Below are 13636 nucleotides of genomic sequence, written 5' to 3' on the forward strand. Positions count from 1 at the left end.
TGGAGCGAACACCTGCTGGAGCAAGACTCCTCAAAAATGTTATCGATTCTCGCAGGCGGCCCAGTGAGCGCTCGGCGAGGAAAAGAAAAGGGGCAGCGCGAGCGGGAGAGCGGTGAGGCCGGCGGAGCACAGGTGAGCGGCCAGCGGCGTCACGCCGGGCGGGGCTGCCGCCGGGCAACGCGCCGCCCACGCTGAGCCAAATGTCATCCCGCCGCCGCGGCCGACACGCCGCCCCGAGTCCGGCCGCGTGCTCTCACTGGTGATACGCGGGCGGCCGAAGCGGGCTGCGCGACGCGGCGCGGCGCGGCGCGGCGCCAGCGCGGGGTTTACCTTTGCAGCGGCAGCGGCAGCGGCAGATGCGTCCGGGCGTCTCGGCGTCTGCCGGCAGAATGAGGCGAGCAGCGCGGCTGCCGGCGACCGGACCGGGACTGCAGCGGCGGCGGCCGCGGCCGGGCCGGGCGGGCCGTGTGCGCGCGCGCTCTGCGCACCACCCCCACCCCGCCCCCGCAAGACCGCCGCCCCCACCCCGCAACGCGCCAAGCCGCGCCGCGCCGTGCCGCGCCGCGCCGATACCACCCCACGCAACCCCGCCTCATGAAATATTATGCCGCCCCACGCTTCGCTGTCCGTTTGCTCGGACGGAACGCCGTCGTCAATAAATGACCGACTCTCTGTTTTTGAGCTAGGTGGGCAGTGCAACAGCCACCCCCTATCCTGCACCCCCCTGACGGAAGAATCCCCGAAGTGCGCGGTAGACTCGGATAGATTTCTCTCTCCCCTGACGCCTCCCTCTCCCGCCTGACGTCGAATAGGATTGTCGACCGTCGAAGATACGCGCCTCCCGGAGAATAGGAATCACCTATTCCGGTTCGGGGGGCAAAGGATACGAGCGATGCCTTAGGGATCGACGTTCACCCGATTCCGAAGTGTGTGTGGCTAGCTGTCTGTCGTGTCCTGCGACTGCCGTACGGGCGGAAACGTTAGGGGGATAAGATTGACCGATCTTCTCGCAGCTGAGCTCTTACGCCAGTGATCGTCAAACATTTTTGCTCGAGAACCAATAATGAAATTGTAGTGCGACACCTCGAGCTGCATAGGAAGTACTGCGTCGGTGGGTGTGAGAGGCAGGGGGGACGGGGTGGGGGAGGAGAGGGTGCGCTGAAGTGGCCAATCAAAGAGAAAGTCAATTTTCCCCAAATCAAGGTTATTGATAGCTTACCACTTACACATTTCGAATATTATAACGTTTTAACATACCAGATGAAACTGTGTACCTGAAACGCAGTTACCCACAAATACACAAAGCTCTGAGTGGGAAATTTGTGCTGATATTTAATTTGTATCCATCTTTATATAGAGTGTTGCGGGACCTCCCCTGTTCAGTACAGAAGATCGACTCAAAACACCTTTCAACTATCTACATATGTAGATTTTATATATATATATATATATATATATATATATATATATATATATATATATATATATATATACTTTTGAATGTTATTAAGGTAAGGACATTGTTTGTTCTCTATCAAAATCTTTCATTTGCTAACTGTGCCTATCAGTAGTTAGTGCCTTCAGTAGTTAGAATCTTTTATTTAGCTGGCAGTATTGGCGCTCGCTGTATTGCAGTAGTTCGAATAATGAAAATTTTTGTGAGGTAAGCTGATTCATGAAAGGTATAGATTATTGTTAGGCAGGGACATTCTTTTGTAGGGATTATTGTAAGTCAGATTGCGGCGCGCTAAAAAATATTGTGTGTCAGTTTAGTGTTGATCAGAATAAGTAAAGAGAGAAATGTCTAAGTTCGGTTCTGCTCAGCTGTTTGAAAATCAAATAACGTAAGAGGTTTATCAGCACAGTAATTTATAAATATTTCTAAGGGGAAGTTTCACAATTAACATATGAGATCATCAGTCCCCTAGACTTACAACTACTGCATATCTAACAGCACACACACCCATGCCCGAGGCAGGATTCGAACCTGCGACCGTAGCAGCCTAGAACCACTCGGTCACAGCGACCGGCTATCTATACTTCCGAGGAGCAGCGCAAACATTTGACTCAGCGACCCCTACGATCATCACTTGCCGACGGGTCGCTGAGTCAAAAGATTACGGATATCAGTCACTGCTTGCTGGCCCGTATTTTGACTGGACGAGAGGGACCTGAAGATGGCGTAATGTAGCGCCGAAACTATTTCCTCAAATATATATATTAGTTCATGAAATACGGCATTACAAATTTACTCTTTCTGATGGACACACGTCCAGATCGTCCGCTCTCAAAATTTTGCCATCTCTCTCCCCACATCCACCACTGCTGGCGGCTCACCTCCAACTGCGCAACGCTACGCGCTGTTCACATTCAACTGCCCAACACTACAATGCCAACCAGCCACAGACTTCACACAGCACAGTCAGTGACTTTCATATAAAACGCTACGTGGCGTTACCAACATAAAAACCTAAACAGCCTACTTACAAGTCCCATAGTGCTCAGAGCCATTTGAACCATTTGAACAATATATAAACATGTATTAGTGTGTGTAAGAGGAATGGACAGCCAAGTTGGGTTCGAAAACCGTTTAGCACTACGATGAAAGCGGACGGTCATGTCGGTATTAGCGATACACAGAAGAAACTATCACACCGAACTACATCTTTTGGACAAAAGACACTGACACTGTAAAAAATTGTTATCCTTCATACTAGTCAGGGAATAATTAGAACTAGTCTGACCACTTCTCGCCAGTCAGCACCGCTGTTCACGATAAAAAATATACAATGGCCAATTCTCCCGTCCTGACCACTTTACATCTTCCCCTGCTGATCTTATTATTAATTGGTTGCATACATAAAGTAGTATTTTACATTACATAAAAACTAAACTCCACGCGAAAAGGCCACGAAGGCCCAACGGTACCGACCGGCTGCCGTGCCATCCTCAGCCCCAGGCGTCACTGGATGCGGATATGAATGGACAAGAGGTCAGCACACCGCTCTCCCGGCCTAATGTCAGTTTTCGAGACCGCTGCCGCTACATCACAATCAAATAGCTCCTCAGTTTGCCTCACAAGGGCTGAGTGCACACCGGTTCTCAACAGCGCTCGGCAGACCGGATGGTCACCCTCCCAAGTGCTAACCAAGAACGACAGCCCTTCACTTTAGTGATCTGACGGAAACCGGTGTTACCACTTCGGCAAGGCCGTTGGCTGATCTATTGATTAATAACAGTAACTGCAACATGAAACACGATCAAATATGTTAACTAAATATTTTAATGTAATTTTTCTTCTAGTCATTAATCCGATTTCGTATTACTTCCTACACATTTGAAGAAGTCCGTCTCTGTAAGTGGCATTCACGTATTAATGTTACTTACATTTGACATTGATGCCACAGCAGCTGATCGGCACTAGTTGCGTACGCTTGTGAGATGTCAGCACTGGAAGAAAGAAGAATATAATATTCCCTTTCTCACTTTTATCAAACCCGCAGTGTCTGCGCTACGTACCACTGTGCTGTTTCTTTACTTTGGCTTTGGATTAAAAATGGTTCAAATGTCTCTGAGTACTATGGGACTTAACAGGTGATGTCATCAGTCACCTTGAACTTAGAACTATTTAAACCTAACTAACCTAAGGTCATCACACACATCCATGACCAAGGCAGGATTCAAACCTGCGAACGTAGCGGTCGCCCGGTTCCAGACTGAAGGGCCTAGAACCGCTCGGCCACTGCGACCGGCTCAATAACGGTTATAATGTGCCAAAGACACACATTCGCAAAAAAACAGAATAGTACAAAATTACGAAGTGAGCGTAGAAACACACTCTCAAAGTAAAATAAAAGCTCAATTAAACACTAAACTGCCGGCGGCCGTGAAGACAACGACACTGGAGCAGAATTACAAACAGCACTATACAGCAACATGATGAGAAACATGCATATGATATTATAGTAAAAGACAAAACGTGAAATCACAGAGACTCACGTTATACAATAAGTACAACAATAGCTGAAGAACAAAATTGAAAATAACATCATATAACCATGAGAGGATGTAGCATACAGATAGAAGTACTTAAAATAAAAGAAAAACTCAAACTAACACAGTAAAACCAACGGTATGTACAACAGTGCCAGTAAAAAAGTGACATAAAATACACAAGAGAGCAATGATGAAAATTTTATGTACAAATAGGGGTCTGTTATGCAAACTAAAACACCAAATTATGCACCCGATTACGAGCCGGGCTGATGCCTTGTGAATATGACCTCGGCAACTCATAAATTAAATTTAGATGCCGGTTTGAGATTTTCACTCTGCAATGGAGTGTGCGCTGATATGAAACTTCCTTGCAGATTAAAACTGAGTACCGGACCGTAACTCGAACTCGGGACCTTTGCATTTCGCTGGCAAGTGCTCTGCCAACTGAGCTTGGAAGGTAGGAGACGAGGTACTGGCAAAAGTAAAGCTGTGAGGACGGGGCGTGAGTCGTGCTTGGGTAGCTCAGTTGGCAGAGCACTTGCCCGCGAAAGGCAAAGGTCCCGAGTTCGAGTCTGGGTCCGGCACACATTTTTCATCTGCCAGGAAGTTTTAGATGCCGGTTGTTTTCAAACAGTTGGTGATCAAGTTATATTTATCAAAACCGTGGAATAAAACAGGGACACTGGTGGGGAGGGTGTAACCTCTCACAACCAATTTGTTATACGAGGGATATTCGGAAAGTAAGATCCGTTGGGTTGGGAAGTCGAAACCACTGCGAAAATCAAGAACGTTTCATTTGAAACAGTTAGCTACACCATTCAGCTACTTCTCTAAGTAGTGGCCGCTCCGACTTAAGCATTTGTCTTAGCATTCTACCAACCTTCCATCACCGTCGTCATAAAAAACAGTCCCCAGTGCCTCCCGTCAATTTCTAGGCTGGTCTTCAGTTCGTTGTCTGTGCCACTATGTTGTCTCAGCGGTTCATGTGTATTGTAGGTGATCAGACACTTCCCACTGAAATCGCTGCAGGAGCATCTTCATTGCCCCTGCAGAGTGCGGCCGAAAATTGTCATAAAAGAGGAAACGCATGGCAGTTACGTTATGTGTACTGTATGAGATTAGGCGAAATCTCTCACCAGGTGCTCATACTTGGCGGGAGGCTCTACTTTCTTGTCGTCTTTATGCGCTCACTGTGCTCTCTGAACTGCTAAGAGTGACGTGATTCGACCGACGAACGTACTAGACACACTGCCCGACACATGTATGCAAAGTTTCATCGGAATGTGACTCTAGTTTTCATTTCGCAACTCATCCGACCTTAGTTTCCGAACAGCCCTCGTACAAGTCCGATTGTGCCGTCGTGTACTGGGAACACACCAATACGATGTGGTTAAGATCCGTTACTGCCGTTGTGTCTTTATCGCACTGTGCCCTGCGTAAGTGGCAAACTTTAATTAGCTCAAGGCCGACTTTATCAATCAATTACAATTAAGCGCATCTTAAAATATTATTCCCTGGACGTGTTTTTCTTTCATACTAAGCAAGAGGAAACTCTCTTAAGGAGTTGTCGTTTTTGGATTCTGCTCTTAATTACTTGAAGCAAGCATTACTATAAGAAACCACTGAGATCCGCGGGCCGCACCAGTACTTGGTTTTGACCGCCACATTTTGACGACTCATATCTTACACACAAACAAGTTTCTGTTTACAGTTTACGACGCTGCTGTCCCTTATTAACACACATTTTCATGCTTGGGCATCGTATAGGGAAATGTGTGATCTGCAACGAAAACCTTTGGCTCACTCTCTTACGACAAGACAAGCGCTTAATATTTTTAGTACCAGTTGTTGTTGTTGTTGTTGTGGTCTTCAGTCCTGAGACTGGTTTAATGCAGCTCTCCATGCTGCTCTATCCTGTGCAAGCTTCTTCATCTCCCAGTACCTATTGCAACCTACATCCTTCTGAATCTGCTTAGCGTATTCATCTCTTGGTCTCTCTCTACGATTTTTACCCTCCACGCTGCCCTCCAATATTAAATTGGTGATCTCTTGATGCCTCAGAACATGTCCTACCAACCGATCCCTTCTTCTGGTCGCCGGCCGCGGTGGTCTCGCGGTTCTAGGCGCGCAGTCAGGAACCGTACGACTGCTACGGTCGCAGGTTCGAATCCTGCCTCGGGCATGGATGTGTGTGACGTCCTTAGGTTAGTTAGGTTTAAGTAGTTCTAAGTTCTAGGGGACTAATGACCACAGCAGTTGAGTCCCATAGTGCTCAGAGCCATTTGAACCATTTGAACCTTCTTCTGGTCAAGTTGTGCCACAAACTTCTCTTCTCCCCAATCCTATTCAATACTTCCTCATTAGTTATGTGATCTACTCATCTAATCTTCAGCATTCTTCTGTAGCACCACATTTCAGAAGCTTCTATTCTCTTCTTGTCCAAACTATTTATCGTCCATGTTTCACTTCCATACATGGCTACACTCCATACAAATACTTTCACAAACGACTTCCTCACACTTAAATCTATACTCGATGTTAACAAATTTCTCTTCTTCAGAAACACTTTCCTTGCCATTTCCAGTCTACATTTTATATCCTCTCTACTTCGACCATCATCAGTTATTTGGCTCCCCAAATAGCAAAACTCCTTTACTACTTTAAGTGTCTCATTTCCTAATCTAATTCCCTCAGCATCACCCAACTTAATTCGACTACATTCCATTACCCTCGTTTTGCTTTTGTTGATGTTCATCTTACATCCTCATTTCAAGACACTGTTATAGGGTGTAAATTACTTTCATGACAACACTTTGTTAAATTGAACACTTTTATTTTAGTCCCATATTGCTTTAAATTTAGTGGCATGAATAAACCAGTACCCAATAACTCGACAACGCTTTAATTAAATATAAATTCGTCTCGTTTCTTATTGACACGTTTGTAAACCAACAATAAATATTGTCCTTTATAGATATAAATTCAACACCATCTTCTCTGGCATAAAATGCTACGCTCTAAAACTAGAGGCCATATCACGACGTCAGTCCGCTCTCTGGTTCTGCTGTGCAGCTCTTGCCCAAACTCCCTCGAATCTGCTTTCTCATAGGCAGCCTGGAGCGGTCTCCTATCATTTTACATTCTAATAGTCATATGTCTCTGCTGTTCAGTACTTTCAGTGAGCAATCTGTCGAGGAATGGAAGCTCATTCTTCCCCAAGAGGTGTGGTCAGAGTAGGTTGGAACTGGGGACTGGGGCGAAATCGACGTTTCGACCCATTCCAGAGGTCTTCGACTGGGTTGTGGTCAAGAATCTGGACAATGTAGTCCATTTCAGGAACGCTATTGTCCAGAAACCATTGCCTCGCAGATGCTGCTTTATGACACCATCATGCTGATACATACAGTTATCATTTTCAGACAGTTCCTGTACTGCAAGCAGTGCACAATTCTGTCATTTGGGCTTTTCGTAATGGCAACAAGTTACTGCCAATAACAGGACCACGAAAAACACAACCACACTGTAACATCACCTTTTCGATACTTCGCTGTGGACAAAAAAATGGTTGAAATGGCTCTGAGCACTATGGGACTTACCTTCTGAGGTCATCAGTCCCCTAGAACTTAGAACTACTTAAACCTAACTAACCTAAGGACATCACGCACATCCATGTCAAAGGCAGGATTCGAACCTGAGACCGCAGCGGTTCGGCGGTTCCAGAATGTAGCGCCTAGACGCTATGGACACTACATACGATAGCACGTACAGTTTTACAGACATTCGCCAAATCCCGGGTTTAACACAGATATAACGTGATTCATCACTCTAAATCATTCGTTTCCAGCCATCCAATATCCAGTGGCGATGCTCTTTACGCCACCTGAAGCGTAGCTTAGCGCTGACTACGGTACCGTGTGGCTCGACCATTGTACCTCATTCTTTGTAACTGCATAAGCACAATTATTAAGCTAGATGGACTCCTGATAGCTCTTTAGAACTCAGACTGATTCCATCCGCTACTCGATGCAATTTCTTACATTCAACCTCAGCAAAGATAATCACAATCAGTTTACCAACAGTCGACACTCGAAACCTTAGAAGGGGTGAAGTGGTCGTCATGTGTTTGTTACTCAGGTGACATCAAATGATTAGTCTGCATTCGAAGTCACTGAGCTCTCTATACCGACCCATTCTGCTGTTAATGGTTCGCTACCAACAACACAAGATAGATGTTGACTGTGGATTTTTTTTATCACAGACACAGTCCCTTTGACTGTTCAGAGATGTCACTCAACCCATCCAAAACTGTTAACAACCATGTATGAGCAGCGAAGGCGATCAGTTACAATCATTCCACCAGGAAGGAGGAACACGGTTCGTGTTGTCTGTAGTTCGACCATGCCTAGACGGTTAATACCGCGTTTCGATCGTGTCCGCATTGTTACTTTGTGCCAGTAAGGGAGGCGTCCAGGCGCCTCGGAGTGAACCAAAGCGATGTTGTTCGGACATGGAGGAGATACAGAGAGACAGGAACTGTGGATGACATGCCTCACTCTGACCGCCCAACGGCTACTACTGCTGTGGATGACCGATATCTGTGGATTATGGCTCAGAGGAACCCTGACAGCAACGCCACCATGTTGAATAATGCTTTTCGTGCAGCCACAGGACGTCGTATTACGACTCAAACTGTACGCAATAGGCTGCATGATGGACAACTTAACTCCCGACGTCCACGAGGAGGTCTATCTTTGCTACCGCGACGCCATGCAGCACGGTATAGATGGTCCCAACAACATGCCGAATGGACCTCTCAGGACTGGCATCACGTTCTCTTCACCGATGAGTGTCGTATATGCCTTCAACCAGACAATCGTCGGAGACATGTTTCGAAGCAATCCGGTTAGGCTGAGCGCCTTAGATACACTGTCCAGCGAGTGCAGCAAGGTGGAGCTTCCCTGCTGTTTTGGGGTGGCATTATGTGGGGCCGACGTACGCCGCTGGTGGTCATGGAAGGCGCCGTAATGGCTGTACGATAGGTGAATGCCATCCTCCGACCGATAGTGCAACCATATAGGCAGCATATTGGCGAGGCATTCATCTTCATGGGCGACAATCCGCGCCCCCGTTGTGCACCTCTTGTGAATGACTTCCTTCGGATAACGACATCGCTCGACTAGAGTAGCCAGCATGCTCTCCAGAGATGAACCCTATCGAACATGCCTGGGATGAATTGAAAAGGGCTTTTTATGGACGAAGTGACCCACCAACGACTCCGAGGGATCTACGCCGAATCGCCGTTGAGGAGTGGTACAATCTGGACCAATAGTGCCTTGATGAATTTGTATGCCACGACGAATACAGGCATGCATCAATCCAAGAGGACGTGCTACTGGGTATTAGAGGTATGAGTGTGCACAGAAATCTGGACCACCACCTCTGTAGGTCTCGTTGTATGGTGGTACAATATGCAATGTGTGGTTTTCATGAGCAATAAAGAGGTCGGGAATGATGTTTATGTTCTGTACAGGTTCCGGAAGTCTCGGAACCGAGGTGATGTAAAACTTTTTTAATGTGTGTATATTGTTTATTCTACCTCTTGTGATATCTGGTGGCCAGTCCCGCACTACTTAGAGGAGTCCGAATACTTCCGATGAGATATTGTATTTACATACATACCGCAAGCTACTGTACTGTACATGGCTCAAGGTATTTTGTAGCATTATTAGAAAATACGTCTCATTTCCTTCGCTTATGCCCGGACGAGTAAAGGCTGTCTGTGTGCCTCGGTACGTGTTTTATCTTCTCATATCATATTCACATGACCTCGAAGAGCGTAGAATTTTTCGACTGTCTCTCTCTAATACTAATTCTTTAAATTTAATTATTTTTTTTGCGAGAACGCCATCGCATATGTACTAACCTATTTACATTCTTCGAGTATAATTGCATCTGAGCTACCCCGACCTCTTGCGATGCTAGCAGTGCAGCTTTCATTATCTTCTACGTCCGCTTTCAGTCCTACTTTGGGTTTTCCTTGTTGTCGTTGTATCAGTCTTTAGTTCACAGTCTAATGAGATGAAGCTCCCCAAGTAACACTATTCTGTACGAACTCTATATCTTTGCATAGCCACATCAACCTACATCCATTTGTATAACGACCGGAAGCGGACAAGTCCAGAAATGACTTCGGAATCAGTAGTTTTCAGCCCACTTGCCGAGAGCGTCAACAGCGAGTTGCCGGAGAACAATAGGTGGACAATACGAGGGAGCGACGGAGAGGACACGACAGAATAACAAATCGTAAGGGCAAACCAAGATCCAATTCAGAACCAAGACAACCCCGTTCAGCTACGTCTACACCGTAACGCGGAGAAATCGCAAGATGGGCTTGGGGGAGGGGGGGGGGGGGGGGGATGGGAGCTGTTGGCTTTAAAGAGCGGCCGCCTGACCTGATAGGCCAACAGGACTGCCGTGGCTTCCGGCAGAGCTTGTATCGGCGCCCGCAGCGCCCGCAAATGCAGTCGTGCCAATTTGAGCTTGTTTATTGAATTCAAGCCTTGGTCTCCCTCTACAGTTTCTAACGCCACGCTTCCCTCCATTAACAATTAACGTTTCCTTGATGCTTCGGGTGGCGTCTTATCAACCAGTCTCTTCTCTTAGCGAAGTTAAGCTATAAGTTTCTGTTATCTGTCATTCTGTTCAGTGCCTGTTCACTATTTATGTGATATACCTATTCAGTTTTCTGCATTCACCTGTAGAAAGCTTGTATTCTCGTCACGTCTGAGTTGTTCATTCAAGTGTTTGTCTGCTTGCTTTACAAGTTCCACAAATACTAGAATGTTTCGTGCTAATTTCTTGTATGCGGTACGCTTAATGGATGTACTGTACTTTCCCAGAATCCCCCCAACAAATCAAACCCTTTCTTCAGCCTTCATTACGAACAACTTCAGTTGGAAGGACCACATAGATAATATTGTCGGGAAGGCGAGCCAAAGGTTGCGTTTCATTGGCAGGACACTTAGAAGATGCAACAAGTCCACTAAAGAGACAGCTTACGCTACACTCGTTCGTCCTCTGTTAGAATATTGCTGCGCGGTGTGGGATCCTTACCAGGTGGGATTGACGGAGGACATCGAAAGGGTGGAAAAAAGGGCAGCTCGTTTTGTATTATCACGTTATAGGGGAGAGAGTGTGGCAGATATGATACACGAGTTGGGATGGAAGTCATTACAGCATAGACGTTTTTCGTCGCGGCGAGACCTTTTTACGAAATTTCAGTCACCAACTTTCTCTTCCGAATGCGAAAATATTTTGTTGAGCCCAACCTACATAGGTAGGAATGATCATCAAAATAAAATAAGAGAAATCAGAGCTCGAACAGAAAGGTTTAGGTGTTCGTTTTTCCCGCTCGCTGTTCGGGAGTGGAATAGTAGAGAGATAGTATGATTTTGGTTCGATGAACCCTCTGCCAAGCACTTAAATGTGAATTGCAGAGTAGTCATGTAGATGTAGATGTACATAAACTTGATCTTAGTTTCATGTCTTATTGATTACCGACACTAAAATGATCTATTCCACAATTTCGGTAAATGTAATCCCTTCTCTATCATAAAAAAGGCTGAAGACAAATCTCGTAAAACATCAGTACCTACACTGGAGTCCACACACACGCTTTGTCGCAGTGCATCTCGTCGCTGAAGCAGCCTACCAGCGTTTCTCCTTCTTAAATGTCACTATGTCACTATAATTCACTGTTGTGTGATTAGTGATGTTTACATCTGCATTTTTTCATTTACTGTAATACTAACAATAACTAATCGATCAGAGCGATTTATTCGCATTCTGTCCTGATCAGGCACCGATAGCTAATGTAGTAATGGAGTTGATAGTATAGTCATTCTTATGCTCTCTGAAGTTTTGGAGCTCTGCACAAGCTGCAGTGGGCTCTAAGTTAATCATTCCCATATGGCAACACATCGTAGGAGAACTGTCTCCTAACTCCTCTGCAGACAACCTTGCAGAGTAATGTACGCACATTTGGTCCATGTTACCAACACTGTGTGTTTGCACTTCACTGTCTTTAGACAAAGACGGGCAGAACAATATGTTTTAGGATGTTTACTTAGTTGTCATCTTGCACCGATGGTTTGATGGAGCTGAAGTAGTTAATTGGTAACACAAAGTTGTTGTCTTGCTCTAACTGTTGCCGACGTGGAAAAAGTTTTCGGTTATCTACGGAACAATGATTATTCCGAGGCGTACACCTCTTAGACCGAAGAAAATCTATGGCCGCAAATGTCTTTCTTCTGGGCTCTAATAATATGCAAATAACATGGTGAGAGATCGGGACAATATGGACAATGTATAAGGGGTTTCCAGCGGAACTTTTGCAGCGTCCTCGCAAAAACGTAGGTAAGATGTGGGTGGGCATAATCCTGCAGCAGAATGATGCCACCCTGGTGAACATTTCTAGGCGTTTGAACTCGAAGGCGTCCTTCAGATTTTTCAAAGGATCCACGTACCGCTGACCGTTACTCGTGGCGCCATGTTCAATAAAGTCAACGAGAAGCGGACCCTTTCAGTCAAAGAAAAAGTTCGTCATGACTTCTCACGTTGTTCCGATCACGTTGTTAACCTTTCGATGGGAAGCCCTTTCATATCCCCACACAGTCCCAATCTCTCCCCATGCGATTTACATGTTTTTGAAGCGTTTAAGAAAGACATTTGTATTATCCATTTGCTTCTGACAAAGAGGCCCACGCCTGGGTACAATCATGGTTCCATAGGCCATCGTAAACACTTTTTCACGTCTTGTCTCACAGTGGGATAGAAGTGTTAATACACTAAAGAACCAAGGAAACTGGTACACCTGCCTAATATCGTATAGGGCCCCCGCGAGCACGCGGAAGTGCAGCAACGCGACGTGGCATGGACTCGACTAATGTCTGAAGTAGTGCTAAAGGGAACTGACACCACGAATCCTGGCTAACCATAGATCCTTAATAGTACGAGGGGGTGGAGATCTCTGGGGAGTCTGGTGGGCAGCGGAAGTGTTTAAACTCAGAAGAGTGTTCCTTGAGTCACTCTGTAGCAATTCTGCACGTTTGGGCTCCTGCTGGAATTGGCCAAGTCCGTCGGAATGCACAATGGGCATGAATGGATGTAGTTGATTAGACAGGATGCTTACGTACGTGTCACCTATCAGAGTCATATCTAGACGTATCATGGGTCCAATATCAATCCAACTGCACACGCCTCACACAATTACAGAGTTCCACCAGCATGAACAGTCCCCTGCTGACATGCATGGTCCATGAAAGGTTGTCTCCATAACTGTACAAGTCCACCCACACGATATCATTTGAAACGAGACTCGTTAGACCAGGCAACATGTTTCCAGTCATCAATAGTCCAGTTCCGGTGTTGAGGGGCCCAGGCGAGGTGTAAAGCGTTGTGTCGTGCAGTCATCGAGGGTACACGATTGGGTCTTTGGCTCGAAAAGCTCATATCGATGATATTTCGTTAAATGGTTCGCACGCTGGCCCTTGTTGATGGCCCAGCATTGAAATCTGCTTCAGTTTGCTGAAGGGTTGCACTTGTGTCACTGTGAACGAGTCTCTTCAGTGGTCGTTGGTCT

At 46.1% G+C, this 13636-nt stretch overlaps 1 protein-coding gene across 1 annotated transcript in view; it reads right to left on the bottom strand.

The window, feature by feature from the left end:
* The window catches only part of LOC126298404 (gamma-aminobutyric acid type B receptor subunit 2), a 1564981-nt gene extending 1564557 nt beyond the window's left edge, over positions 1-424 (bottom strand). The window contains exon 1 of the mRNA XM_049989720.1: positions 331-424. The gene's annotated coding sequence lies outside the window, so the exon portion shown is untranslated. The remainder of the gene's footprint in view (positions 1-330) is intronic.
* Positions 425-13636: the final 13212 nt, after the last annotated feature.

The sequence above is a fragment of the Schistocerca gregaria genome, chromosome X (genome assembly GCF_023897955.1).
Source record: "Schistocerca gregaria isolate iqSchGreg1 chromosome X, iqSchGreg1.2, whole genome shotgun sequence".
NCBI lineage: Eukaryota > Metazoa > Arthropoda > Insecta > Orthoptera > Acrididae > Schistocerca > Schistocerca gregaria.